The 27,744-nt window shown below is 38.1% G+C and overlaps 5 long non-coding RNA genes across 6 annotated transcripts; all 5 read right to left on the bottom strand.

Annotated features, from left to right (window-relative positions):
• Positions 1-3,893: 3,893 nt before the first annotated feature.
• Positions 3,894-12,497, bottom strand: LOC139623005 (uncharacterized). Of its 2 annotated transcripts, none has more exons than XR_011691408.1 (4): positions 12,425-12,497; positions 4,955-5,051; positions 4,560-4,662; positions 3,894-4,117 (listed from the first exon to the last, which is right to left on the bottom strand). It is a non-coding gene; the product is annotated as an uncharacterized lncRNA (long non-coding RNA). The 2 variants fall into 2 exon arrangements; XR_011691407.1 differs by lacking the exon at positions 12,425-12,497 and adding an exon at positions 5,946-5,998.
• LOC139623007 (uncharacterized) lies at positions 10,402-11,530 on the bottom strand. The gene is made up of 3 exons (XR_011691410.1): positions 11,433-11,530; positions 11,074-11,176; positions 10,402-10,631 (listed from the first exon to the last, which is right to left on the bottom strand). It is a non-coding gene; the product is annotated as an uncharacterized lncRNA (long non-coding RNA).
• A 3,122-nt stretch (positions 12,498-15,619) lies between the features above and the next one.
• LOC139623004 (uncharacterized) lies at positions 15,620-17,582 on the bottom strand. Its single transcript, XR_011691406.1, has 4 exons — positions 17,520-17,582; positions 16,576-16,672; positions 16,183-16,285; positions 15,620-15,745 (listed from the first exon to the last, which is right to left on the bottom strand). It is a non-coding gene; the product is annotated as an uncharacterized lncRNA (long non-coding RNA).
• A 2,543-nt stretch (positions 17,583-20,125) lies between these two features.
• LOC139623006 (uncharacterized) lies at positions 20,126-21,266 on the bottom strand. The gene is made up of 3 exons (XR_011691409.1): positions 21,169-21,266; positions 20,780-20,882; positions 20,126-20,350 (listed from the first exon to the last, which is right to left on the bottom strand). It is a non-coding gene; the product is annotated as an uncharacterized lncRNA (long non-coding RNA).
• A 715-nt stretch (positions 21,267-21,981) lies between these two features.
• On the bottom strand, positions 21,982-27,170 carry LOC139623008 (uncharacterized). The gene is made up of 3 exons (XR_011691411.1): positions 27,073-27,170; positions 22,580-22,682; positions 21,982-22,202 (listed from the first exon to the last, which is right to left on the bottom strand). It is a non-coding gene; the product is annotated as an uncharacterized lncRNA (long non-coding RNA).
• Positions 27,171-27,744: the final 574 nt, after the last annotated feature.

Below are 27,744 nucleotides of genomic sequence, written 5' to 3'. Positions count from 1 at the left end.
CTGAATTTAAGAGTAAGAAATTACTGGTCATCCAGGTTTTTATGTCCTTAAGACACACCTGAAGCCTGGCTACCTGGTTCGTCTCACCTGGCTTCATGGATAAGTACAGCTGGGTGTCATCTGTGTAACAATGGAAATTTATCTGTTGCCTCCTAATAATGTTTCCTAGAGGAAGCATATATAGAGTGAAAAGTATTGGTCCTAGCACAGAACCTTGTGGAACTCCATGACTGACTGTAGTGTTGATAGAAGAGTCATTATTAACATGAACAAACTTGAATCTGACAAATATGACTTAAACCAGCTTAGTGCGGTTCCTTTAATGCCGACCATATGTTCTAGTCTCTGTAATAGAATCTTATGATCGATGGTGTCAAATGCAGCACTAAGATCTAGTAGGACAAGTATAGAGACAAATCCATTGTCTGAGGCTATGAGGAGATCATTGGTAACCTTAACCAGAGCTGTTTCTGTGCTGTGATGGACTCTAAAACCTGACTGGAAATCTTCAAACAAACCATTCCTGTGCAAATAATCACATAACTGGTTTGCAACGACCTTCTCAAGGATTTTGGAAATAAAGGGGAGGTTGGATATAGGTCTATAATTGGCTAAAACATCTGGATCAAGAGTAGGCTTTTTAAGTAGAGGTTTAATTACTGCAACTTTAAAAGCCTGCGGTACATAACCAGTTGATAAAGATAAGTTAATCAGACTTGATATAGAGGTGTCGATTAAAGGAAAAACTTCTTTGAACAGCCTTGTTGGAACGGGGTCTAGAAGACAAGTCGATGGTTTAGATGAAGAAACTGTTGAAGCAAGCTCAGAGAGATGTACAGAGATTACAGTCCATGCACACTACAGCTGCTGATCTTTGAGAGTACACTCTATCCAATCAGAGTTTTCATAAAGGCAGGTTTGTTGAAGGGCCAGTGATACTGGTTGGGGACAGGGCCGTTCACATTGCACTCAAAGAAAGAGAACGTGGGGAACCAAATGTGCGCCCTCCGGCTCTGCTGGTAGGCACAGGTGTTGAACACGTCGATGGAGTAGTGCTTGTGGGCTCAGATTTGTGGAGTGGAGTGTCTGCAGTTGACAGGAATCATTAAATGTGATTGTGATGAACATGGGCACTGTTCATTTTGAGTTGATTTTCCATATGCCATCTGGCTACTATAAATACGCACCAGTACAAACAAATGTACTATTTGCTGCTGTTAGAGTGAATTTTGCTAAAATGAGTGCCTATCCGTGTAAGGGCATCACTGAGCCTTTGTTTTTAAACGGAAACTATGTATTTGTGACCAATGTTTAAGGATTTATGTCTACAATAGGAAGGAATGAATTAGGACCAAAAGCCACAGACAGGGGTTGGAAATGAGAAAGTATAGAGACAGACGAACACTGTGTTGGTTTTAATCTTTTTATTAATTTGGACAGTAAGAAAAATACAAAATTATGTTGGTTTTATCCTCTCACAAAGGTCACACATACTGTAAAGCCATACATTCTGTATTTAAAAGGCAAACAAAAAGTATTAACACTCACATTCGGTCACAGAAAAGTTGAGCATTTTGACAACAACTGTGTATCCACTGTGGGACACCAGCCAGAGTCATCCCAAGTCCCCTCCACATCACCATCGCCCTCTATATCTTCAGCAAGGTTGAGTACACAGTAAATGATGTACCATGCTGAAGTGAAAGGGCATGACTTTGTCAGAATCCTAAAAATGGATTGTAACTCTCCCCCCTGAAACCTCTGCCATGTGCTGTGAAAACCAGCATCGCAAGGAAAATGAGCCTGTCATTTTCTATTAACGGCACACAAACTTAGCTATCAGTCACTTCACACTGCATCATTGTTAACCTACTCTGTCAGTGTGTTGTGTGAACTGCAGGCCGCGTGGCACAGCATCGATCATCCTGAGAGCTGAGGAACCGCAAACACTAGCAGAGAAAAATGACCCATTGATGGACAAATATGAACCTGTCATGTCACAATGATGTGGCACTGTAGGATGCACATCCACCATGTGGTTGTTTGTGGTGATTCGTCCCCTCCAGAGCAAAATCTGTGACCTGGCACTGCTTTTGTTATTCAGCAAAGTGTCCTCCATTCCTGAAAAGGTAGTGCTCTCTGAAAGGGAAATGAGAGAATGGCTGAACATTATTTTCCTTGGACCAGATTCCACCATTGCATGTCATTTCACATAAGTTTTGACAAAAATTCACAGGTAAATACAATTTTTTTGTTTTGAAAGTTCATTGAGTTCAACGAGAATTTAAAGGCCCATAGATATGAGCAATAATAGAAGGTGTTTTTTTTTATATGTTAGTATGTATCTTTAAGGCACACATCTCTGAATCATGACATTTTCACCAATGCTGACTGTTCTTTCTACCCACTCATAGGTAAGATGGATTTCAAATTATATCCATAATCCATTGTATTGAACAAATGCAAAAAGAAACACATTGGTGAAAAAATGGCTGAGGAAACAGTCAGTCTGAAACACAAAAACTGTTTTCTTTTTCTAAAACTTTTATTGTTGAGAGATGGAGAACTTGCACTGAAAATAAAGCCACAAATTGTAAACACTTCAGATAATAAACAATATATACTTTCAAATCTTTGTTCTCCAAGTGTTTGTCAACAGCTGTAGTAATGAAAAGTCAGTCTTTGTGCTGTGCAACAGACAGAAACTGGACAATAAAGCATCAACAAACTGCAGCTCCAAACATTTCTATACTCAGTACATAATTAACAACCTGGAAAAAATAAAAAACGCAATGCTCTAACAAATTAGGACAAATAAAAAGGTTAATTAAAGGCTCACTAGCAAAACTAAACATTACAATAAATGCTCAGTTATTTGGTTCAGTTTAACTGTGAATGTAGAATACACACTATGACATCCCAGGAGTCACACTGTCAAGTACCACAAAGGTGTAGGAGGCAAAGAGGGCAAAAACAATTAAGTGCAAATGAAAACAAACAAACAAACAAACAAACAAACAAACAAACAAAACAAGCAAACAAACATTTTTTTCTGAGTGACTCAAACAGTGCTCTTTCAGTGGAGAACAGGAAGGTTCTTGTGCTTTTACAGGATACATGCCACATAATATTTTGGCTTTGAGCAGTGCTGTTGTCCTCACAGTTGTAGTTGTTGTGCGATGTTGTAGTCACAGTTACAAATTGCTGATTTTATGCTTTGGTAGTCTACAAAACTAAACAATCAACAAAAATGTTGGAGAACGAGCTTTACAGGTGCTAGCAGGTGCATTGTGCTACCTTTGATAAGTGGCGTGCCGTCTGCTTTCCCCCTCAACCTGAGCTCCTGATCAGACCTCATTATCAGGGATTGAGGAATGCCTTCTTTAGACTGCTGTGGTTTGGATGCATCATTCAAAAACATTTTAATGGAAGATCAATGCAGTACAGCTGAATATCTGTGGACATTAAGAAACAAGCTGACAGTGGAGAAACCAGACAGCACACATTTCATAACTCATTAACTAATAAAAGAATGATTTTCCTCAACAAGAATCACTACTCTGAGTAAAAATGAAGCACTTACATAGTGGCCTGGTAGAGTGGAGTGTCTCTGTGATGCCAGGATGCCAGAGAAAATGATGTTCTGATCAGGTGTGAATCCACAGGGATGAGAGTTGGAGAAGGAGCTCAACATCATAACAACCAGAAGATTTCTGTCAGAGACAGTGAGAACAAAGCTGTTATTGGGCTGTTGAAGCCCTGTGGTTGCCAGAGACCCTCTGAGCTCTAAGCTCTGCTGTCACACAGTGGTGGATTTATTCAATAACATCCTAAAAATGACACCCACAGTAAGTTGTGTTAAAGAAACCAAGAGCAGGCAAGAAGAGACAGAGTTGATGCAGGTTTGTTTATTGGTAATTCATTTTATGTGCACACAATGACCTTGTTGAAAAAATATAGTTGTTGTTTTTTTTTGTTTTTTTATCATCTATGCAGTTTGGAGGTCACTCTGTAGTATGTTGAGGGGGGTTGCGCTCCCTTGTGTTGTCTGATTTCAGCACCATCTTGGCAAATCAGACCTTCTTATCAAGAAGCAGCTCACTTTTTGCAGGAATCCCTGAAAAAAGAAAAGGAAAGAAAGAATATCACTTTCAGATTAGAGAGAAAAATCAAACAGCCTTGTGAACGTGGTACAAAATTATTAGGATGGGGGGTCAAAAGAAAAGAGGAGAGTAGTGTACGTTTTGTCTTGGTTAAAAGGAGGCTAGTCTCACCTAAAGATAAAAAATATGACTGTTAAATCTTTTACAGGTCAGAACAGATCTATGAGGACAACTTGTTTTACAAAGACAGCTGAAATAAGCTTTGGAAGGTGCGTTAGTTTTATGAAATTTCACCTTTACATCAATATTGTATTGTTTCAATCAATGATGCTGTGGGAATGTTTCTAGCCACCCTCCCCTCCTCATTAATTTTTGTACAGCCCCTAAGAACTCTTGAAATAAATCCTACAGAACATGTTTGTTTGATCATAATGAATCTAATCATGAAAATCTTACGTCTGACAGCAGCGTGCACCAATCTTCAAGCAGGTGCATGATAAGCAGCCTGACTCCCATTTCGAGCCAAGACTGTGCTCCTGCCCATCATGATCCACACACCCTGTATGTGAGGAAATAAAACCACAGTTGAGCGGAGCTGTTGACCAACTGGTCACCCTCTAATAAATGTGCAGTGAATAACTGTGTGTGTGTGAGTGTGTATTGATGTGTGAATGGGTGTGATTCTGATAAGTCTTGATTCAGCAGGCTGGTGTTGTGTAAACACACTCAGACCGATGAAGAAGTACTAAATGGAAATGTGTCCAACTTCTGTCAGACACTGGACAAGTTTCCACTCCAAAATCTGCTGCTGTTAAATTGTATCTCTACAGTTTGTGATCACTCCTACTCACCTCCTGAACGGCTTTCCTTGTCATGCAGGTTTAAAAGACACTCAGAGTGGCACAGGACAACCAGTCCCATAAGACAAACAAGCACACGGAGAAAAGCCTGAAAGAGTGAATAAATGACATCTGTAAACATGCTGCATATTTTGTCATCTCTGTAATATATTATACTCTTCTCCTTAATTAACCTCCATTCAGCACGTCCTTTAAAAATCTCTTGAGGACTGCAAATGAATAGGTGGGATTTATTCATACTTTAGTTGTCAGATAATCCCAACAGGAATCAAACCCCCAAAGGAATAAAAAAAATGTTCTCCTGTCAGTCTCAATAGGTTTTAGCATTGTAGCTATTTGCATGTATGTCACGGTCATTTGTCGTCACAAATGATCCAGTATCATACAAAAGGACACTGTTGACATTTTGCCTGCAACATACCGAATGTAAAAATAAGTATTATTAAATTTTAATTTAGAGAAGATATGATTTGTAATGATTGACTGAATCACAGTTTACAACAAGACAGTTTCAATTATGCTTGTAAACCACTTAAACTCATCTTGTCTGTGGCATTCATGAAGAATCTTAATCCCTATGTGAAAGGTTATTATGTGATGTTTTTGTTTTCACTAATTGATTTGTCTTTTTCAACCATTCTTTAATGGATGGAGCTGTATTTTGAAAAGCTGCTGCCAACACCACCAGTCCTACTGCTGTAAATAATAATAATATAAATGGTGCAATGGGCCTAAAATCTTGCAGCCATTTGAAAGTAATTGTGGAGCTAAACTATGCACTGCAGTTACTTCAATTTTGGCCATAACATATAGAGCACAATCTTGACAGCAATGACAACTTCAAAGTCTTATAAATCTATCCATATATATAATGATATTGCATTTTTTATCCTAAAAATTTCAACCATGATTTAAGACCATGGAAGAAAGTTTCTTTATTCCAAAACTATCCAAATTGAATTGTAAGGTGTAAAATACGTACCATCTTCAGATGCGATGTGACCCAGTGAACAGCACGCCGATGTGTGCGAGAACTCTCTGATCGTGGCTTTATATTAGAGATGTGCACCACTGCATATCCTTATTCGTATTTAGATAGGGATCTGACTCAGATATTTGTTTAAGGTGGGGAAAAGCAGTTTTTTAGGGTATGTTAACAATGTATCTTTAAGGCACACATCTCTGAATTATGACATTTTCACCAATGCTTACTGTTCTTTCTACCAACTCACAGGTAAACTGGATTTCAAATTATATCCATAATTCATTTTATTGAACAAATGGAAAAAGAAACACATTGGTGGAAAAAAAGGCTGAGGAAACAGTCAGTCTGAAACACAAAAACTGTTTTCTTTTTCTAAAACTTTTATTGTTGAGAGATGGAGAACTTGCACTGAAAATAAAGCCACAAATTGTCAACACTTATTAAAAATATGTAGTTTGGATCAACCATGAGATAATAAACAATATATACTTTCAAATTTTTGTTCTCCAAGTGTTTGTAATAATAGTAATAATATCCCAATGGTGACACTGCTAAATACAACAAGGGTGCAGAGGGCATAAAGTGTAAAAGTGTAAATGAAAAACAAACAGTAGAGAACAGGAAGTGTTTTCCCTGTTGCACATCAAAAGAAAAAAATGCTCTTTTGGTAGCAGTTACCAAACTGGCAGAAAACAGCATGTGAACATGTCATCATGACGACTCACAAACCTACACTATCAGTCCACATACAACAGTGTGAAACCTCATCAGTTTTCTTCAATAAATATTGAATCCGACCAACAACCCAAACCATGAGTGAAACTTAAACATTCCCCAGGGTGGAATATGAATAATCAAAAGGATTTTTAAAAAGTTATTAAGTCTCCCAGAAAATGTCCACACCTGCAGCTCTTGGTCTCTGTAATAAACCACATTTCTTTGTTTAACACGGCAGTGTGCAATTTGATTTAGGAATAAAAGAAAAAGGAACAGTTTTGCACTTTTGGGAAGAGTCAGATGAGAAATTAGATAATGTTTTCATTCAGTATCTGTCCATTAAATATGTAGCAATAGCCAGCAGCTGTTAGCTTAGCTTAGCATAAAGACTGGAAACAGGAGGAATCAGCTAGTCTGGCTCTGTCCAAAGGTGAAGTTTGTTTAACATGGTCAAAAACAGCTGTGTAAAACTGACAAGTTATTATGTGTGTAGGCTAAGGTGTGGTTGTAGAGGAAGAGGCTAATGGTGATGTAGAAGGCAATGAACATGGTGATGGAGTAGTGCTCGTGAGCCTCCGGGCTCACCCACAAAATGGTGTGAATCAGATTCCAGGTTTGTAGAGTGTCTCCAATTGAAAGGAATCATTAAAGGACAACTCTGGTGAAAAAAACATCAAAACCCAAAACTACAACAAGTAGCCTACTGTCTTTGTAGCAAGGGCAGATTGGCCAATGGGAGTAGCAGGAGTTTTTCTGGTGGGCTGCTGGACAATTGGGCCGGTAAGTATCTAAATGGACACAAAAAATGCTGCAGTTGAAAATTGATTGTTATGTGCCTTGATTGACTGGCCCACAGTGTTGTGTGGTTACTAAGTCAGACAGGCCCGATTTAATAGTTATGATCTAACAAATAGTTTCACATATCCTTACCTCACAGCCAGTTACAGCCAGTAGTTATGTCGGTACATGATATATTTTTCAAATTATTGCTAAGACGTACAGTAGGCTATCCCACTACCATGATATTTATGTTGCCAGATTCTAGACAATCCACACTAGTATGAAAAGACATTTCGGTTGCCATGCTTCTTATACTGGCATACATTCAAAAACAGGGAAAATTCATAAACGCAATTTTTTTTTCCTTTATAAAAAAGCCTGATGTAAATATGCAAAATCAGGGGAATACTTTGTTTACTTTCAGATCATATCAGGTATACAACTGTGAAAGTCATAAAGTGACTGGTTTTTTTTTGTAGTCCCTCCTGTAGTACTTGATTATTGTTTGTATGGAACACAGAAGAGGAATGCAAAAGTTCAATGGCTGGAGTCAGAGGTTGCTTGTATTTGCATACAGTTATGGTTTACTTTGTAAAATCTGTTGAGGTTCATGTCTATTGAAACAAATACTCTCATACATTCATGAATGTATCTTTGCATTTTTACCTTTACCAGTGCTTTTGTCAGTATGAGTATGGCAGTGGCAATAATGATGAGCAAATCAATGGAAGCTGGTTAAGCACATAGCCTACAATAGCTTTCCAAAAAAATATTATGGATGGGGGGGGGGCTTTATAACTAGCATCGCCCCTGTTTGGAACTTGATGAAATAGATGAAATAGATGAAATAGCGACATAACCTCTATCCCCTGTATAGATGTGTAAAAAACTTGCTACAAAACTAGGTCTGTCAGCATTAATGCTTTAATCGTGATGAGATTAAGGACCAAGCATAATGCATTATTGTTTTTTTGCCAAAGATTCTGTATTTTACACCGTCACTGCTGCTGTTACCAAAGATTCTACAGCGCTACGTTCAAGAATCTTTGGCAGCTACTATTTTGACCCTTTGATGCACCCTTACTTGTTGTCAAGCTGCCACAGACACTCGCTACAAAGATTTTACATGGCGGAGCAAGATAGTTGATGGCAAGTCATGTCTATGAGAGCAAAAGGGGGACGTTCCGGTCTGCATAAAGGGGCGTGTTGGGAGACCTAAAGTGTTTAAATCCAATGCTGGAATCATCGTTGGTGAAGATCAGATGAGCTGGATGAAAATATAAGTTACCCAGAGTTCGTCTATGGATAAATTAATTATCAGACATCTTCATAATTACACGTCAGACATGCTAACGTGAGCTGCTAGTTCAGACAGACTGATGGTTATGTGTTGTCAAGCAAGAGAAAACTGTTCTGAAATGCAAAATAATAGAATTTGAATCATGTGATAAAAAATGCAATTAATTGTGACTAACTGTTGAAATTAAGCGATTAATCGTTACTACAATGACTGTTGCCATCACAAGAACCAGGGGCAGATTTAATGATTTGGGGACACTCTCTCTAACTGGGAATGTCTCAAAACTTTTCTCTTTATGTAAAATTATTACACACTAAAAATACTGTAAAAGTCCTGCCTTCAAATCTTTACTTAAAAGTTGACCATCACCATAATGAATTTAACTTTACTCAACTTGTGTTCAAAGTGGATTTTAGATAATATTGAATAGTTTAATCAGTTATAATACTTCATATTTGATTTGTTATATTTTGTGAGTAAAATCTGAACTTGCAACATAACTGATGACATTTATCAGAAGTACAATTGTAGTACAGTCTTGTTTGCTTTGCAGGGCCTCTTGTAAGTTACTTAGGGGTACAATGAGTTAGAATAGTAACATAATACAATATTTTTCATTTCTGAACATGTTAATAAGTCTATAGCTGTTTGGGGCCCTTCTAGTTGGAGGGCACGCACTTGGTTATCTTTCACTTCACACTGCATCATTGCCAGTATCGCAGTAGTAATCAGGAATGTCAGGGGAATTCCCAGAAGGCCGTTAATGTTTCAGGGCCAGGGTTGGACTGATTATTGTGTAGGCTAACAATACTGTGTTCTTTAAAATCTTGCTGCACCATCTGGCCTGTCTCAGCTGTGTGCTCGCAGTGAGCAGTCCTTCCTCAAGTGGTACAACCCCGAGGTACCTTGAATCGTAAGTGGTTAGCTAATGAACTAAGAACTACAGCTAAGAACTCTTCTTCAGAATCAGATATTCAGATATATATTCTGACTTCAGATATGAGCAATAATGGAGGGAGGAACAAGTGCAATTCACATTTCCACACAGTTTATGAAACATTCGTGCAAATCGGGTAAATATGTTTCACTGATTTCTATTTTGTCCCCAGTCAATCTGCTGAAGTTTGGATGCATGTTCAAAGAAATGCCTTCTGTACAATGTTGTTGTTGTTGCCTCATTCAAAAACATTTTTTAATGGAAGATCAACGCAGTACAGCTGAATATCTGTGGACACTAAAAAACAAGCTGACAGTGGAGAAACCAGACAGCATAAATTTCATAACTCATTAACTAATAAAAGAATGATTTTCCTCAACAAGAATCACTACTCTGAGTAAAAATGAAGCACTTACACAGTGGCCTGGTAGAGTGGAGTGTCTCTGTGATGCCAGGATGCCAGAGAAAATGATGTTCTGATCAGGTGTGAATCTGAGAGTTGGAGAAAGAGCTCAACATCATAACAACCAGAAGATTTCTGTCAGAGACAGTGACTAGAAGCAAAGCTATTATTGGGCTGTTGAAGCCCTGTGGTTGCCAGAGACCCTCTGAGCTCTAAGCTCTGCTGTCACACAGTGGTGGATTTATTCAATAACATCCTAAAAATGACACCCACAGTAAGTTGTGTTAAAGAAACAAAGAGCAGGCAAGAAGAGACAGAGTTGATGCAGGTTTGTTTATTGGTAATTCATTTTATGTGCACACAATGACCTTGTTGATAAAATAGAGTGTTTTTTTTTTTGTTTGTTTTTTTTATCATCTATGCAGTTTGGAGGTCACTCTGTAGTATGTTGAGGGGGGTTGCGCTCCCTTGTGTTGTCTGATTTCAGCACCACCTTGGCAAATCAGACCTTCTTATCAAGAAGCAGCTCACTTTTTGCAGGAATCGCTGGAAAAAGAAAAGAAAAAGAAAGAAAATCACTTTCAGATTAGAGAAAATCAAAACAGCCTTGTGAAAGTGGTACAAAATTATTAGGATGGGGGGTCAAAAGAAAAGAGGAGAGTAGTGTATGTTTTGTCTTGGTTAAAAGGAGGCTAGTCTCACCTAAAGATAAAAAAATATGACTGTTAAATCTTTTACAGGTCAGAACAGATCTATGAGGACAACTTGTTTTACAAAGACAGCTGAAATAAGCTTTGGAAGGTGCGTTAGTTTTATGAAATTTCACCTTTACATCAATATTGTATTGTGTCAATCAATGATGCTGTGGGAATGTTTCTAGCCACCCTCCCTTCCTCATTAATTTTTGTACAGCCCCTAAGAACTCTTGAAATAAATCCTACAGAACATGTTTGTTTGATCATAATGAAACTAATCATGAAAATCTTACGTCTGACAGCAGCGTGCACCAATCTTCAAGCAGGTGCATGATAAGCAGCCTGACTCCCATTTCGAGCCAAGACTGTGCTCCTGCCCATCATGATCCACACACCCTGTATGTGAGGAAATAAAACCACAGTTGAGAGGAGCTGTTGACCAACTGGTCACCCTCTAATAAATGTGCAGTGAATAATTGTGATTCTGATAAGTCTTGATTCAGCAGGCTGGTGTTGTGTAAACACACTCAGACCGATGAAGAAGTACTAAATGGAAATGTGTCCAACTTCTGTCAGACACTGGACAAGTTTCCACTCCAAAATCTGCTGCTGTTAAATTGTATCTCTACAGTTTGTGATCACTCCCACTCACCTTTTGAATAATTTTCCTTATCATGCAGGTTTAAGAGACACTCAGAGTGGCACAGGACAACCAGTCCCATAAGACAAATAAACACACGGAGAAAAGCCTGAAAGAGTGAATAAATGACATCTGTAAACATGCTGCATATTTTGTCATCTCTGTCATATGTTATACTCTTCTCCTTAATTAACCTCCATTCAGCACGTCCTTTAAAGATCTCTTGAGGACTGCAAATGAATAGGTGGGATTTATTCATACTTTAGTTGTCAGATAATCCCAACAGGAATCAAACCCCCAAAGGAATAAAAAAAATGTTCTCCTGTCAGTCTCAATAGGTTTTAGCATTGTAGCTATTTGCATGTATGTCACGGTCATTTGTCATCACAAATGATCCAGTATCATACAAAAGGACACTTTTGGCATTTTGTCTGCAACATACCAACTGTAAAAATAAGTATTATTAAATTTTAATTTCGAGAAGATATGATTTGTAATGATTGACTGAATCACAGTTTACAACAAGACAGTTTCAATTATTCTTGTAAACCACTTAAACTCATCTTGTCTGTAGCATTCATGAAGAATCTTAATCCCTATGTGACAGGTTATTATGTGATGTTTTTGTTTTCACTAATTGATTTGTCTTTTTCAACCATTCTTTAATGGATGGAGCTGTATTTTGAAAAGCTGCTGCCAACACCACCAGTCCTACTGCTGTAAATAATAATAATATAAATGGTGCAATGGGCCTAAAATCTTGCAGCCATTTGAAAGTAATTGTGGAGCTAAACTATGCACTGCAGTTACTTCAATTTTGGCCATAACATATAGAGCACAATCTTGACAGCAATGACAACTTCAAAGTCTTATAAATCTATCCATATATATAATGATATTGCATTTTTTATCCTAAAAAAATTAAACCATGATTTAAGACCATGGAAGAAAGTTTCTTTATTCCAAAACTTCCCAAATTGAACTGTAAGGTGTAAAATACGTACCATCTTCAGATGCGATGTGACCCAGTGAACAGGACGTCGATGTGTGTGAGAACTCTCTGATAGCGCCTTTATATTAGAGATGTGCACCACTGCATATCCTCATTCATATTTAAATAGTGATCTGACTCAGATACAGAGATGGACAGAGTACTCAACCCCAGTACTTGAGTAAGAGTACAAATACTACCGGTCAAAATTTACTCCGTTACAAGTAAAAGTAGCTCAGTCTAAATGTTACTCGAGTAAGAGTAAAAAAGTACTTGCTTTTAAAGGTACTTAAGTATCCAAAAGTACAGGCTTTTAAATTTACTTTAAGTAAAAGTAAGAGTAAGAGTAAGAGTAAACTTCTTATTTTTCACATCAATGAATTACTAAAATTTTTTCTAAATGAATTTAAGGACCTTTTAACTCTTGTTTCTGAGAATTAACTCTTTGAAACCACCTGCACTGATGTGCTTGCTTTTAGAACCACAATGTTATATAAAGCCTGCAGAAACACCTATAAAAACAAATAAAATGAATGGGATCATAAGAGGACAGCAGATGTTGCAGATGCAGTGTTTATTAACAATCATTAAAACTGTAACCAAATGAACCTGCACCGTCCAACTAACTCTCTATCATTTAGCTAAGTTGGGAACTGGAACCCTCTCAAAGACCAATGTTGTCCCCAGACCACTGGTTGAGAACCACTGCTTTACAAAAAACTACATCTCTGCTTTCAATAACTCAATGTTGAAGTCACTTGACTGTACAATATAGGACATGTACCAGTACAATATAGGAGCACAACAAACTCTGTCTCCCCATGTCTGTCTTGTCTGTCTCCGTGCCTGTCTCCCAATGTCTGTCTCCCTATGTCTGTCTTGTCTTGTCTCTTGTCTCTATTATCCGCTTTTACGTAGATCCCAGTGGAGAGCGTGCACTGTGATAGGTTTCATTCTTTGACAAACACAGCTTGTGTCCAATAGTATTTTAGAATAAAAAAAAAAAAAAAAAAAAAGAGCAGACCTGAAAGTAACGAGTACTTTTCAGCCTTCCTAGAAATTTACTCGAGTAAAAGTAAAAATATTTGTCTTGGAAATGTATTCAAGTAAGAGTAATAAGTACCAAAGAAATCTAATACTCAAGTAAAGTACAAATCCTCTGGATATGTACTTAAGTACAGTACTCAAGTAAATTTACTCCGTTACTGTCCACCACTGCTCAAATATTTGTTTAAGGTGGAGAAAAGCAGGTTTTTTTTAAAGTTCTGTTAACAATGTATCTTTAAGGCACACATCTCTGAATCATGACATTTTCACCAATGCTTACTGTTCTTTCTACCAACTCACAGGTAAACTGGATTTCAAATTATATCCATAATCCATTGTATTGAACAAATGCAAAAAGAAACACATTGGTGGAAAAAAAATGGCTGAGGAAACAGTCAGTCTGAAACACAAAAACTGTTTTCTTTTTCTAAAACCTTTATTGTTGAGAGATGGAGAACTTGCACTGAAAATAAAGCCACAAATTGTAAACACTTATTAAAAATATGTAGTTTGGATCAACCATAAGATAATAAACAATATATACTTTCAAACCTTTGTTCTCCAAGTGTTTGTCAACAGCTGTGGTCATGAAAAGTCAGTCTTTGTGCTGTGCAACAGACAGAAACTGGACAATAAAGTATCAACAAACTGCAGCTCCAAACATTTCTATACTCAGTACATAATTAACAATCTGGAAAAAATAAAAAACATAATACTGTAACAAATTAGGACAAAGAAATAAGTTTACTAAAGGCTCATTGGCAAAACTGAACATTAGAATAAATGCTCATAAATATTTGGTTTAGATTAACAGTGAATGTAGGAAGAACACTATAATATCCCAATGGTGACACTGCTAAATACAACAAGGGTGCAGAGGGCATAAAGTGCAAAAGTGTAAATGAAAAACAAACAGGAGAGAACAGGAAGTGTTTTCCCTGTTGCACATCAAAAGAAAAAATTGCTCTTTTGGTCACAGTTACCAAACTGGCAGAAAACAGCATGTGAACATGTCATCATGACGACTCACAAACCTACACTATCAGTCCACATACAACAGTGTGAAACCTCATCAGTTTTCTTCAATAAATATTGAATCTGACCAACAAACCAAACCATGAGTGAAACTTAAACATCCCCAGGGTGGAATATGAATAATCAAAATGATTTTTTTAAAGTAATTAAGTCTCCCAGGAAATGTCCACACCTGCAGCTCTTGGTCTCTGTAATAAGCCACATTTCCTTGTTTAACCTGGCAGGGTTCAATTGAATTTAGGAATAAAAGAAAAAGGAACAGTTTTGCATTTTGGAAGAGTCAGATGAGAAATTAGATAATGAAGGTCTAGCATAAGTTCAGTCAGGAAGACCTATCCTCTTGCTTGCATATGCTGTATATAATCCTAATTAAGGCACACCTCTTCTCACACATTCACTCATTTTTCCCTCTTTTTTCCGGCCCGTGGATGCCATCGTCCTATCAACTGTTCAGTCAGCTGTTCACAACTAACCAACAGCAGGGCGACACAATTTCTCGTTAGCCTATCCTCTGCTGGTGCCCCCTTTTTAAAGATGTTCCTTCTCAGTTTTAGTTTCCTGTTCTGCTGATGTGAGACCCTCCTCCTCCCCAATCTCCATCTGGTTCCAGAGTTCATCAGCCATAATCTGTCTCAGAGGGATCTTCAGTCTTCTTGGCATCAGAAGGTTCTTTGGCATCTCTACGTCAGAGGTGCTGTGGTTTGGATGCATCATTCAAAAACATTTTAATGGAAGATCAATACAGTACAGCTGAATATCTGTGGACATTAAGCAGCAAGCTGACAGTGGAGAAACCAGACAGCACACATTTCACAACTCATTAACTAATAAAAGAATGATTTTCCTCAACAAGAATCACTACTCTGAGTAAAAATGAAGCACTTACACAGTGGCCTGGTAGAGTGGAGTGACCCTCTGAGCTCTAAGCTCTGCTGTCACACAGTGGTGGATTTATTCAATAACATCCTAATAATGACACCCACAGTAAGTTGTGTTAAAGAAACAAAGAGCAGGCAAGAAGAAACAGAGTTGATGCAGGTTTGTTTATTGGTAATTCATTTTATGTGCACACAATGACCTTGTTGAAAAATATAGTTGTTGTTTTTTTTTGTTTTTTTATCATCTATGCAGTTTGGAGGTCACTTTGTAGTATGTTGAGGGGGGTTGCGCTCCCTTGTGTTGTCTGATTTCAGCACCACCTTGGCAAATCAGACCTTCTTATCAAGAAGCAGCTCACTTTTTGCAGGAATCCCTGAAAAAAGAAAAGAAAAAGAAAGAATATCACCTTCAGATTAGAGAGAAAAATCAAACAGCCTTGTCAAAGTGGTACAAAATTATTAGAATGGGGGGGTCAAAAGAAAAGAGGAGAGTAGTGTACGTTTTGTCTTGGTTAAAAGGAGGCTAGTCTTCCCTGAAGATAAAAAATATGACTGTTAAATCTTTTCCAGGTCAGAACAGATCTATGAGGACAACTTGTTTTACAAAGACAGCTGAAATAAGCTTTGGAAGGTGCGTTAGTTTTATGAAATTTCACCTTTACATCAATATTGTATTGTGTCAATCAATGGGGAATGTTTCTAGCCACCCTCCCTTCCTCATTCATTTTTGTACAGCCCCTAAGAACTCTTCAAATAAATCCTACAGAACATGTTTGTTTGATCATAATGAATCCAATCATGAAAATCTTACGTCTGACAGCAGCGTGCACCAATCTTCAAGCAGGTGCATGACCAGCAGCCTCTCTCCCAGTTAGAGCCAACACTGTGCACCTGCCCATCATGACCCACACACTCTGTATGTGAGGAAATAAAACCACAGTTGAGAGGAGCCGTTGACCAACTGGTCACCCTCTAATAACTCTGCAGTGAATAATTGTGTGTGTGAGTGTGTGTTGATGTGTGAATGGGTGTGATTCTGATAAGTCTTGATTCAGCAGGCTGGTGTTGCGTAAACACACTCAGACCGATGAAGAAGTACTAAATGGAAATGTGTCCAACTTCTGCCAGACACTGGACAAGTTTCCACTCCAAAATCTGCTGCTGTTAAATTGTATCTCTATAGTTTGAGATCACTCCCACTCACCTTTTGAATAGTTTTCCTTATTATGCATTTTTAAGAGACACTCAGAGTGGCACAGGACAACCAGTCCCATAAGACAAACAAGCACACGGAGAAAAGCCTGAAAGAGTGAATAAATGACATCTGTAAACATGCTGCATATTTTGTCATCTCTGTAATATGTTATACTCTTCTCCTTAATTAACCTCCATTCAGCACGTCCTTTAAAAATCTCTTGAGGACTGCAAATGAATAGGTGGGATTTATTCATACTTTAGTTGTCAGATAATCCCAACAGGAATCAAACCCCCAAAGGAATAAAAAAAAATGTTCTCCTGTCAGTCTCAATAGGTTTTAGCATTGTAGCTATTTGCTTGTATGTCACGGTCATTTGTCATCACAAATGATCCAGTATCATACAAAAGGACACTTTTGACATTTTGCCTGCAACAAACCGAATGTAAAAATAAGTATTATTAAATTTAACCTGCAGAAGATATGATTTGTAATGATTGACTGAATCACAGTTTACAACAAGACAGTTTCAATTTTTCTTGTAAACCACTTAAACTCATCTTGTCTGTAGCATTGGTGAAGAATCTTAATCCCTATGTGACAGGTTATTATGTGATGTTTTTGTTTTCACAAAGCGATTTGTCTTTTTCAACCATTCTTTAATGGATGGAGCTGTATTTTGAAAAGCTGCTGCCAACACCACCAGTCCTACTGCTGTAAATAATAATAATATAAATGGTGCAATGGGCCTGCAGTTACTTCAATTTTGGCCATAACATATAGAGCACAATCTTGACAGCAATGACAACTTCAAAGTCTTATAAATCTATCCATATATATAATGATATTGCATTTTTTATCCTAAAAAAATTAAACCATGATTTAAGACCATGAAAGAAAGTTTCTTTATTCCAAAACTTCCCAAATTGAATTGTGAGGTGTAAAATACATACCATCTTCAGATGCGATGTGACCCAGTGAACAGGACGTCGATGTGTGCGAGAACTCTCTGATAGTGGCTTTATATATCCTTATTCGTATTTAGATTGTGATGTGACTTAGATATTTGTTTAAGGAGGGGAAAACCACTTTTTTTAGGTTATGTTAACAATGTATCACACATCTCTGAATCATGACATTTTCACCAATGCTTCTTTTCTTTCTACCAACTCACAGGTAAACTGGATTTCAAATTATATCCATATTCCATTTTATTGAACAAATGCAAAAAGAAACACATTGGTGGAAAAAAAATGGCTGAGGAAACAGTCAGTCTGAAACACAAAAACTGTTTTCTTTTTCTAAAACTTTTATTGTTGAGAGATGGAGAACTTGCACTGAAAATAAAGCCACAAATTGTCAACACTTATTAAAAATATGTAGTTTGGATCAATCATAAGATAATAAACAATATATACTTTCAAACCTTTGTTCTCCAAGTGTTTGTCAACAGCTGTGGTCATGAAAAGTCAGTCTTTGTGCTGTGCAACAAACAGAAACTGGACAATAAAGTATCAACAAACTGCAGCTCCAAACATTTCTATACTCAGTACATAATTAACAACCTGGAAAAAATAAAAAACCATAACACTCTAACAAATTAGGACAAAGAAATAACTTTACTAAATGTTCACTGGCAAAACTGAACATGACAATAAATGCTTATAAATATTTGGTTCAGTTTAACTGTGAATGTAGGAAGAACACTATAATATCCCAATGGTGACACTGCTAAATACAACAAGGGTGCAGAGGGCATAAAGTGCAAAAGTGTAAATGAAAAACAAACAGGAGAGAACAGGAAGTGTTTTCCCTGTTGCACATTAAAAAAAAATTGCTCTTTTGGTCACAGTTACCAAACTGGCAGAAAACAGCATGTGAACATGTCATCATGACGACTCACAAACCTACACTATCAGTCCACATACAACAGTGTGAAACCTCGTCAGTTTTCTTCAATAAATATTGAATCTGACCAATAACCCAAACCATGAGTGAAATTTAAACATTCCCCAGGGTGGAATATGAATAATCAAAAGGATTATTCAAAAGTAATTAAGTCTCCCAGGAAATGTCCACACCTGCAGCTCTTGGTCTCTGTAATAAACCACATTTCTTTGTTTAACATGGCAGTGTGAATTTTAATTTAGAAATGAATGAAAAAGGAACAGTTTTGCACTTTTGGGAAGAGTCAGATGAGAAATTAGATAATGCTTTCATTCAGTATCTGTCCATTAAATATGTAGCAACAGCCAGCAGCTGGTTAGCTTAGCTTAGCATAAAGACTGGAAACAGGAGGAAACAGCTCGTCTGGCTCTGTCCAAAGGTGAAGTTTGTTTAACATGGTCAAAAACAGCAGTGTAAAACTGACAAGTTATTATGGGTGTAGGCTAAGGTGTGGTTGTAGAGGAAGAGGCTAATGGTGATGTAGAAGGCAATGAACATGGTGATGGAGTAGTGCTCGTGAGCCTCCGGGCTCACCCACAAAATGGTGTGAATCAGATTCCAGGTTTGTAGAGTGTCTCCAATTGACAGGAATCATTAAAGGACAACTCTGGTGAAAAAAACATCAAAACCCAAAACTACAACAAGTAGCCTATTGTCTTTGTAGCAAGGGCAGATTGGCCAATGGGAGTAGCAGGAGTTTTTCTGGTGGGCTGCTGGACAATTGGGCTGGTAAGTATCTAAATGGACACAAGAAATGCTGCAGATGAAAATTGATTGTTATGTGCCTTGATTGACTGGCCCACAGTGTTGTGTGGTTACTATGTTAGACAGGGTTGGACAGGCCCGATTTTTCTTTTTTTATTATTTTTTGGGGCTTTTATGTCTTTATTATAGATAAGTGGAGACTGACAGGAAAGGGGAATGACATGCAGGAAAGAGTTGGACCAGTCAGGAGTCGGACCAGTGACTGCCTGCTAAGAGCATCTTGCGCTCACCATGGCCCTAACCACTCGACTACCGGACCGCCCCGGACAGGCCCGATTTAATAGTTATGATCTACCTAATAGTTTCACATATCCTTACCTCACAGCCAGTCAGCTTTGGTCCACCTGGGTCTGTCCCGCCCCCTTTCTCCTTGCTGTTGTCAATCAATCAGACATTTGGAACCATCTGTGTCTGCTGCTATCACAAGAACCGGGGCAGATTTAATGAGTTGGTGGCCCAAGGTGAAAACTGTCCTGCCTTCAAATTTTTACTTAAAAGTTGACCATCACCATAATGAATTTAACTTTACTCAACTTGTGTTCAAAGTGGATATTAGATAATATTGTCTCTGTGATGCCAGGATGCCAGAGAAAATGATGTTCTGATCAGGTGTGAATCTGAGAGTTGGAGAAGGAGCTCAACATCATAACAACCAGAAGATTTCTGTCAGAGACAGTGACTAGAAGCAAAGCTATTATTGGGCTGTTGAAGCCCTGTGGTTGCCAGAGACCCTCTGAGCTCTAAGCTCTGCTGTCACACAGTGGTGGATTTATTCAATAACATCCTAAAAATGACACCCACAGTAAGTTGTGTTAAAGAAACAAAGAGCAGGCAAGAAGAAACAGAGTTGATGCAGGTTTGTTTATTGGTAATTCATTTTATGTGCACACAATGACCTTGTTGAAAAAATATAGTTGTTGTTTTTTTTTTGGTTTTTTTATCATCTATGCAGTTTGGAGGTCACTTTGTAGTATGTTGAGGGGGTTGCGCTCCCTTGTGTTGTCTGATTTCAGCACCACCTTGGCAAATCAGACCTTCTTATCAAGAAGCAGCTCACTTTTTGCAGGAATCCCTGAAAAAAGAAAAGAAAAAGAAAGAATATCACCTTCAGATTAGAGAGAAAAATCAAACAGCCTTGTCAAAGTGGTACAAAATTATTAGAATGGGGGGGTCAAAAGAAAAGAGGAGAGTAGTGTACGTTTTGTCTTGGTTAAAAGGAGGCTAATCTCACCTAAAGATCAAAAATATGACTGTTAAATCTTCAGAACAGATCTATGAAGACAACTTGTTTCACAAAGACAGCTGAAATAAGCTTTGGAAGGTGCGTTAGTTTTATGAAATTTCACCTTTACATCAATATTGTATTGTGTCAATCAATGGAGAATGTTTCTAGCCACCCTCCCTTCCTCATTCATTTTTGTACAGCCCCTAAGAACTCTTCAAATAAATCCTACAGAACATGTTTGTTTGATCATAATGAATCCAATCATGAAAATCTTACGTCTGACAGCAGCGTGCACCAATCTTCAAGCAGGTGCATGACCAGCAGCCTCTCTCCCAGTTAGAGCCAACACTGTGCACCTGCCCATCATGACCCACACACCCTGTATGTGAGGAAATAAAACCGCAGTTGAGAGGAGCCGTTGACCAACTGGTCACCCTCTAATGAATCTGCAGTGAATAACTGTGTGTGTGTGTATTGATGTGTGAATGGGTGTGATTCTGATAAGTCTTGATTCAGCAGGCTGGTGTTGCGTAAACACACTCAGACCGATGAAGAAGTACTAAATGGAAATGTGTCCAACTTCTGTCAGACACTGGACAAGTTTCCACTCCAAAATCTGCTGCTGTTAAATTGTATCTCTACAGTTTGTGATCACTCCCACTCACCTTTTGAATAGTTTTCCTTATCATGCAGGTTTAAGAGACACTCAGAGTGGCACAGGACAACCAGTCCCATAAGACAAATAAACACACGGAGAAAAGCCTGAAAGAGTGAATAAATGACATCTGTAAACATGCTGCATATTTTGTCATCTCTGTAATATGTTATACTCTTCTCCTTAATTAACCTCCATTCAGCACGTCCTTTAAAGATCTCTTGAGGACTGGCCTACAGTGTTGTGTGGTTACTATGTCAGACAGGGTTGGACAGGCCCAATTTACACATATCCTTACCTCACAGCCAGTCAACTTTGGTCCACCTGGGTCTGTCCCACCCCCTTTCTCCTTGCTGTTGTCAATCAATCAGACATTTGGAACCATCTGCGTCTGCTGCTATCACAAGAACCGGGGCAGATTTAATGAGTTGGTGGCCCAAGGTGAAAACTGTCCTGCCTTCAAATTTTTACTTAAAAGTTGACCATCACCATAATGAATTTAACTTTACTCAACTTGTGTTCAAAGTGGATTTTAGATAATATTGTCACTGTGATGCCAGGATGCCAGAGATAATGATATTCTGATCAGGTGTGAATCTGAGAGTTGGAGAAGGAGCTCAACATCATAACAACCAGAAGATTTCTGTCAGAGACAGTGAGAACAAAGCTATTATTGGGCTGTTGAAGCCCTGTGGTTGCCAGAGACCCTCTGAGCTCTAAGCTCTGCTGTCACACAGTGGTGGATTTATTCAATAACATCCTAAAAATGACACCCACAGTAAGTTGTGTTAAAGAAACAAAGAGCAGGCAAGAAGAAACAGAGTTGATGCAGGTTTGTTTATTGGTAATTCATTTTATGTGCACACAATGACCTTGTTGAAAAAATGTAGTTGTTTTTTTTTTTTTTTTTTATCATCTATGCAGTTTGGAGGTCACTTTGTAGTATGTTGAGGGGGTTGCGCTCCCTTGTGTTGTCTGATTTCAGCACCACCTTGGCAAATCAGACCTTCTTATCAAGAAGCAGCTCACTTTTTGCAGGAATCCCTGAAAAAAGAAAGAAAGAATATTACCTAACCAATTACCTACTAACAAAAGAGGAGAGTAGTGTATGTTTTGTCTTGGTTAAAAGGAGGCTAGTCTTACCTAAAGATCAAAAATATGACTGTTAAATCTTTTACAGGTCAGAACAGATCTATGAAGACAACTTGTTTTACAAAGACAGCTGAAATAAGCTTTGGAAGGTGCGTTAGTTTTATGAAATTTCACCTATACATCAATATTATATTGTGTCAATCAATGGGGAATGTTTCTAGCCACCCTCCCTTCCTCATTAACTTTTGTACAGCCCCTAAGAACTCTTCAAATAAATCCTACAGAACATGTTTGTTTGATCATAATGAATCCAATCATGAAAATCTTACATCCTATGACAGCGTACACCAGTCTTCAAGCAGGTGCATGACCAGCAGCCTTTCTCCCAGTTAGAGCCAACACTGTGCACCTGCCCATCACGACCCACACACTCTGTATGTGAGGAAATAAAACCACAGTTGAGAGGAGCCGTTGACCAACTGGTCACCCTCTAATAACTCTGCAGTGAATAACTGTGTGTGTGTGAGTGTGTGTTGATGTGTGAATGGGTGTGATTCTGATAAGTCTTGATTCAGCAGGCTGGTGTTGCATAAACACACTCAGACCGATGAAGAAGTACTAAATGGAAATGTGTCCAACTTCTGCCAGACACTGGACAAGTTTCCACTCCAAAATCTGCTGCTGTTAAATTGTATCTCTACAGTTTGTGATCACTCCCACTCACCTTTTAAATGGTTTTCCTTATCATGCGGCTCAGAGTGGCACAGGACAACCAGTACCATAAGACAAATAAACACACGGAGAAAAGCCTGAAAGAGTGAATAAATGACATCTGTAAACATGCTGCATATTTTGTCATCTCTGTAATATGTTATACTCTTCTCCTTAATTAACCTCCATTCAGCACGTCCTCTAAAGATCTCTTGAGGACTGCAAATGAATAGGTGGGATTTATTCATACTTGAGTTGTCAGATAATCCCAACAGGAATCAAACCCCCAAAGGAATAAAAAAAAATGTTCTCCTGTCAGTCTCAATAGGTTTTAGCATTGTAGCTATTCTTGTAAACCACTTAAACTCATCTTGTCTGTAGCATTGGTGAAGAATCTTAATCCCTATGTGAAAGGTTATTATGTGATGTTTTTGTTTTCACCAAGCAATTTGTCTTTTTCAACCATTCTTAAATGGATGGAGCTGTATTTTGAAAAGCTGCTGCCAACACCACCAGTCCTACTGCTGTAAATAATAATAATATAAATGGTGCAATGGGCCTAAAATCTTGCAGCCATTTGAAAGTAATTGTGGAGCTAAACTATGCACTGCAGTTACTTCAATTTTGGCCATAACATATAGAGCACAAGCTTGACAGCAATGACAACTTCAAAGTCTTATAAATCTATCCATATATATATATAATGATATTGCATTTTTTATCCTAAAAAATTTCAACCATGATTTAAGACCATGAAAGAAAGTTTCTTTATTCCAAAACTTCCCAAATTGAATTGTGAAGTGTAAAATACGTACCATCTTCAGATGCGATGTGACCCAGTGAACAGGACGTCGATGTGTGTGAGAACTCTCTGATAGCGCCTTTATATTAGAGATGTGCACCACTGCATATCCTCATTCATATTTAAATAGTGATCTGACTCAGATATTTGTTTAAGGTGGAGAAAAGCAGGTTTTTTTAAAGTTATGTTACCCCCCCCCCCCCCCCCCCCCCCCCGAGGAGTATAGTTTGGGTTTATTTTCTTTCTCCTCTCCACATGTTTCTCCCCCTTTCCTCCCTCCCCTCTTTGCTGCACAGTCATCCTGTTATGTCTGTCTTATTATATGTTGGATGCCCTAGGTGTAGACGGGGTGATTATTGTAATTTCGCTGTAATTGTACTTGTACTGTTACAGTGACAATAAAGCTCATCATCATCATCATCATCATTTCTATACTCAGTACATAATTAACAACCTGGAAAAAATAAAAAAAACATAATACTCTAAGCCTGTGAATATTCTCGTTTGTCCAGGTCATAGTATCTCAAAGGAGTTTTAAATCGAAAGCAACTGGACTTGCTTATTTGTCGAGGAAGACGTTTCACCTCTCATCCAAGAGGCTTCATCAGCCATGCTTTCAATTTAAAACTCCTTTGAGATAATACTCTAACAAATCAGGACAAAGAAATAAGTTTACTTAAGGCTTATTGGCAAAACTGAACATTACAATAAATGCTTATAAACATTTGGTTCAGTTTAACTGTGAATGTAGGAAGAACACTATAATATCCCAATGGTGACACTGCTAAATACAACAAGGGTGCAGAGGGCATAAAGTGCAAAAGTGTAAATGAAAAACAAACAGTAGAGAACAGGAAGTGTTTTCCCTGTTGCACATCAAAAGAAAAAAATGCTCTTTTGGTAGCAGTTACCAAACTGGCAGAAAACAGCATGTGAACATGTCATCATGACGACTCACAAACCTACACATCAGTCCACATACAACAGTGTGAAACCATCAGTTTTCTTCAATAAATATTGAATCTGACCAACAACCCAAACCATGAGTGAAACGTAAATATCCCCAGGGTGGAATATGAATAATCAAAAGGATTATTTAAAAGTAATTAAGTCTCCCAGAAAATGTCTACACCTGCAGCTCTTGGTCTCTGTAATAAACCACATTTCCTTGTTTAACCTGGAAGGGTTCAATTTAATTTAGGAATGAATTAATAAGGAACAGTTTTGCATTTTGGAAGAGTCAGATGAGAAATTAGATAATGCTTTCATTCATTGTCTTTCCATTAAATATGTAGCAATAGCCAGCAGCTGGTTAGCTTAGCTTAGCATAACGACTAGTAAACAAGAGCAAACAGCTCGTCTGGCTCTGTCCAAAGGTAAAGTTTGTTCAATATTCACAAAAACAGCAGTGTAAAATTGACCATTTGTGCTTTTACAGGATACATGCCACATAATATTTTGGCTGTGAGAGGTGCTGTTGTCCTCACAGTTGTAGTTGTTGTGCGATGTTGTAGTCACAGTTACAAATTGCTGTTTTTGTACTTTGGTTTTCATGCAGAGTCTGCAAAACTAAACAAGTAACAACAAACATGTTGGAGAGCGAGCTTTACAGGTGCTAGCAGGTGCATTGTGTTACCTTTGATAAGTGGCGTGCCGTCTGCTTTCCCCTTCAACCTGAGCTCCTGACTCAGACCTCATTATCAGGGATTGAGAAATGTCTTCTGTAGACTGCTGTGGTTTGGATGCATCGTTCAAAAACATTTTAATGGAAGATCAATGCAGTACAGCTGAATATCTGTGGACATTAAGCAACAAGCTGACAGTGGAGAAACCAGACAGCACACATTTCATAACTCATTAACTAATAAAAGAATGATTTTCCTCAACAAGAATCACTACTCTGAGTAAAAATGAAGCACTTACACAGTGGCCTGGTAGAGTGGAGTGTCTCTGTGATGCCAGGATGCCAGAGAAAATGATGTTCTGATCAGGTGTGAATCCACAGAGATGAGAGTTGGAGAAGGAGCTCAACATCATAACAACCAGAAGATTTCTGTCAGAGAAAGTGAGAAGCAAAACTATTATTGGGCTGTTGAAGCCCTGTGGTTGCCAGAGACCCTCTGAGCTCTAAGCTCTGCTGTCACACAGTGGTGGATTTATTCAATAACATCCTAAAAATGACACCCACAGTAAGTTGTGTTAAAGAAACAAAGAGCAGGCAAGAAGAAACAGAGTTGATGCAGGTTTGTTTATTGGTAATTCATTTTATGTGCACACAATGACCTTGTTGAAAAAATGTAGTTGTTTTTTTTTTTTTTTTTTTTATCATCTATGCAGTTTGGAGGTCACTTTGTAGTATGTTGAGGGGGGTTGCGCTCCCTTGTGTTGTCTGATTTCAGCACCACCTTGGCAAATCAGACCTTCTTATCAAGAAGCAGCTCACTTTTTGCAAGAATCCCTGAAAAAAGAAAAGAAAAAGAAAGAATATCACCTTCAGATTAGAGAGAAAAATCAAACAGCCTTGTGAACGTGGTACAAAATTATTAGGATGGGGGGGTCAAAAGAAAAGAGGAGAGTAGTGTACGTTTTGTCTTGGTTAAAAGGAGGCTAGTCTCACCTAAAGATAAAAAATATGACTGTTAAATCTTCAGAACAGATCTATGAGGTCAGAACAGATCTATGAGGACAACTTGTTTTACAAAGACAGCTGAAATAAGCTTTGGAAGGTGCGTTAGTTTTATGAAATTTCACCTATACATCAATATTGTATTGTGTCAATCAATGATGCTGTGGGGAATGTTTCTAGCCACCCTCCCTTCCTCATTCATTTTTGTACAGCCCCTAAGAACTCTTCAAATAAATCCTACAGAACATGTTTGTTTGATCATAATGAATCCAATCATGAAAATCTTACGTCTGACAGCAGCGTGCACCAATCTTCAAGCAGGTGCATGACCAGCAGCCTCTCTCCCAGTTAGAGCCAACACTATGCACCTGCCCATCACGACCCACACACCCTGTATGTGAGGAAATAAAACCACAGTTGAGAGGAGCTGTTGACCAACTGGTCACCCTCTAATGAATCTGCAGTGAATAACTGTGTGTGTGTGAGTGTGTGTTGATGTGTGAATGGGTGTGACTCTGATAAGTCTTGATTCAGCAGGCTGGTGTTGCGTAAACACACTCAGACCGATGAAGAAGTACTAAATGGAAATGTGTCCAACTTCTGTCAGACACTGGACAAGTTTCCACTCCAAAATCTGCTGCTGTTAAATTGTATCTCTACAGTTTGTGATCACTCCCACTCACCTTTTGAATAGTTTTCCTTATCATGCAGGTTTAAGAGACACTCAGAGTGGCACAGGACAACCAGTCCCATAAGACAAATAAACACACGGAGAAAAGCCTGAAAGAGTGAATAAATGACATCTGTAAACATGCTGCATATTTTGTCATCTCTGTCATATGTTATACTCTTCTCCTTAATTAACCTCCATTCAGCACGTCCTTTAAAGATCTCTTGAGGACTGCAAATGAATAGGTGGGATTTATTCATACTTTAGTTGTCAGATAATCCCAACAGGAATCAAACCCCCAAAGGAATAAAAAAAAATGTTCTCTTGTCAGTCTCAATAGGTTTTAGCATTGTAGCTATTTGCTTGTATGTCACGGTCATTTGTCATCACAAATGATCCAGTATCATACAAAAGGACACTTTTGAGATTTTGTCTGCAACATACCGAATGTAAAAATAAGTATTATTAAATTTAACCTGCAGAAGATATGATTTGTAATGATTGACTGAATCACAGTTTACAACAAGACAGTTTCAATTATTCTTGTAAACCACTTAAACTCATCTTGTCTGTAGCATTGGTGAAGAATCTTAATCCCTATGTGACAGGTTATTATGTGATGTTTTTGTTTTCACAAAGCGATTTGTCTTTTTCAACCATTCTTTAATGGATGGAGCTGTATTTT

Source organism: Trachinotus anak, unplaced genomic scaffold (assembly GCF_046630095.1).
Source record: "Trachinotus anak isolate AG129_WGS33_773 ecotype Australia unplaced genomic scaffold, CSIRO_AGI_Tana_v1 ptg000007l, whole genome shotgun sequence".
In the NCBI taxonomy this organism is placed as follows: Eukaryota; Metazoa; Chordata; class Actinopteri; order Carangiformes; family Carangidae; genus Trachinotus; species Trachinotus anak.
This window is presented reverse-complemented; position numbering and strand designations above follow the sequence as displayed.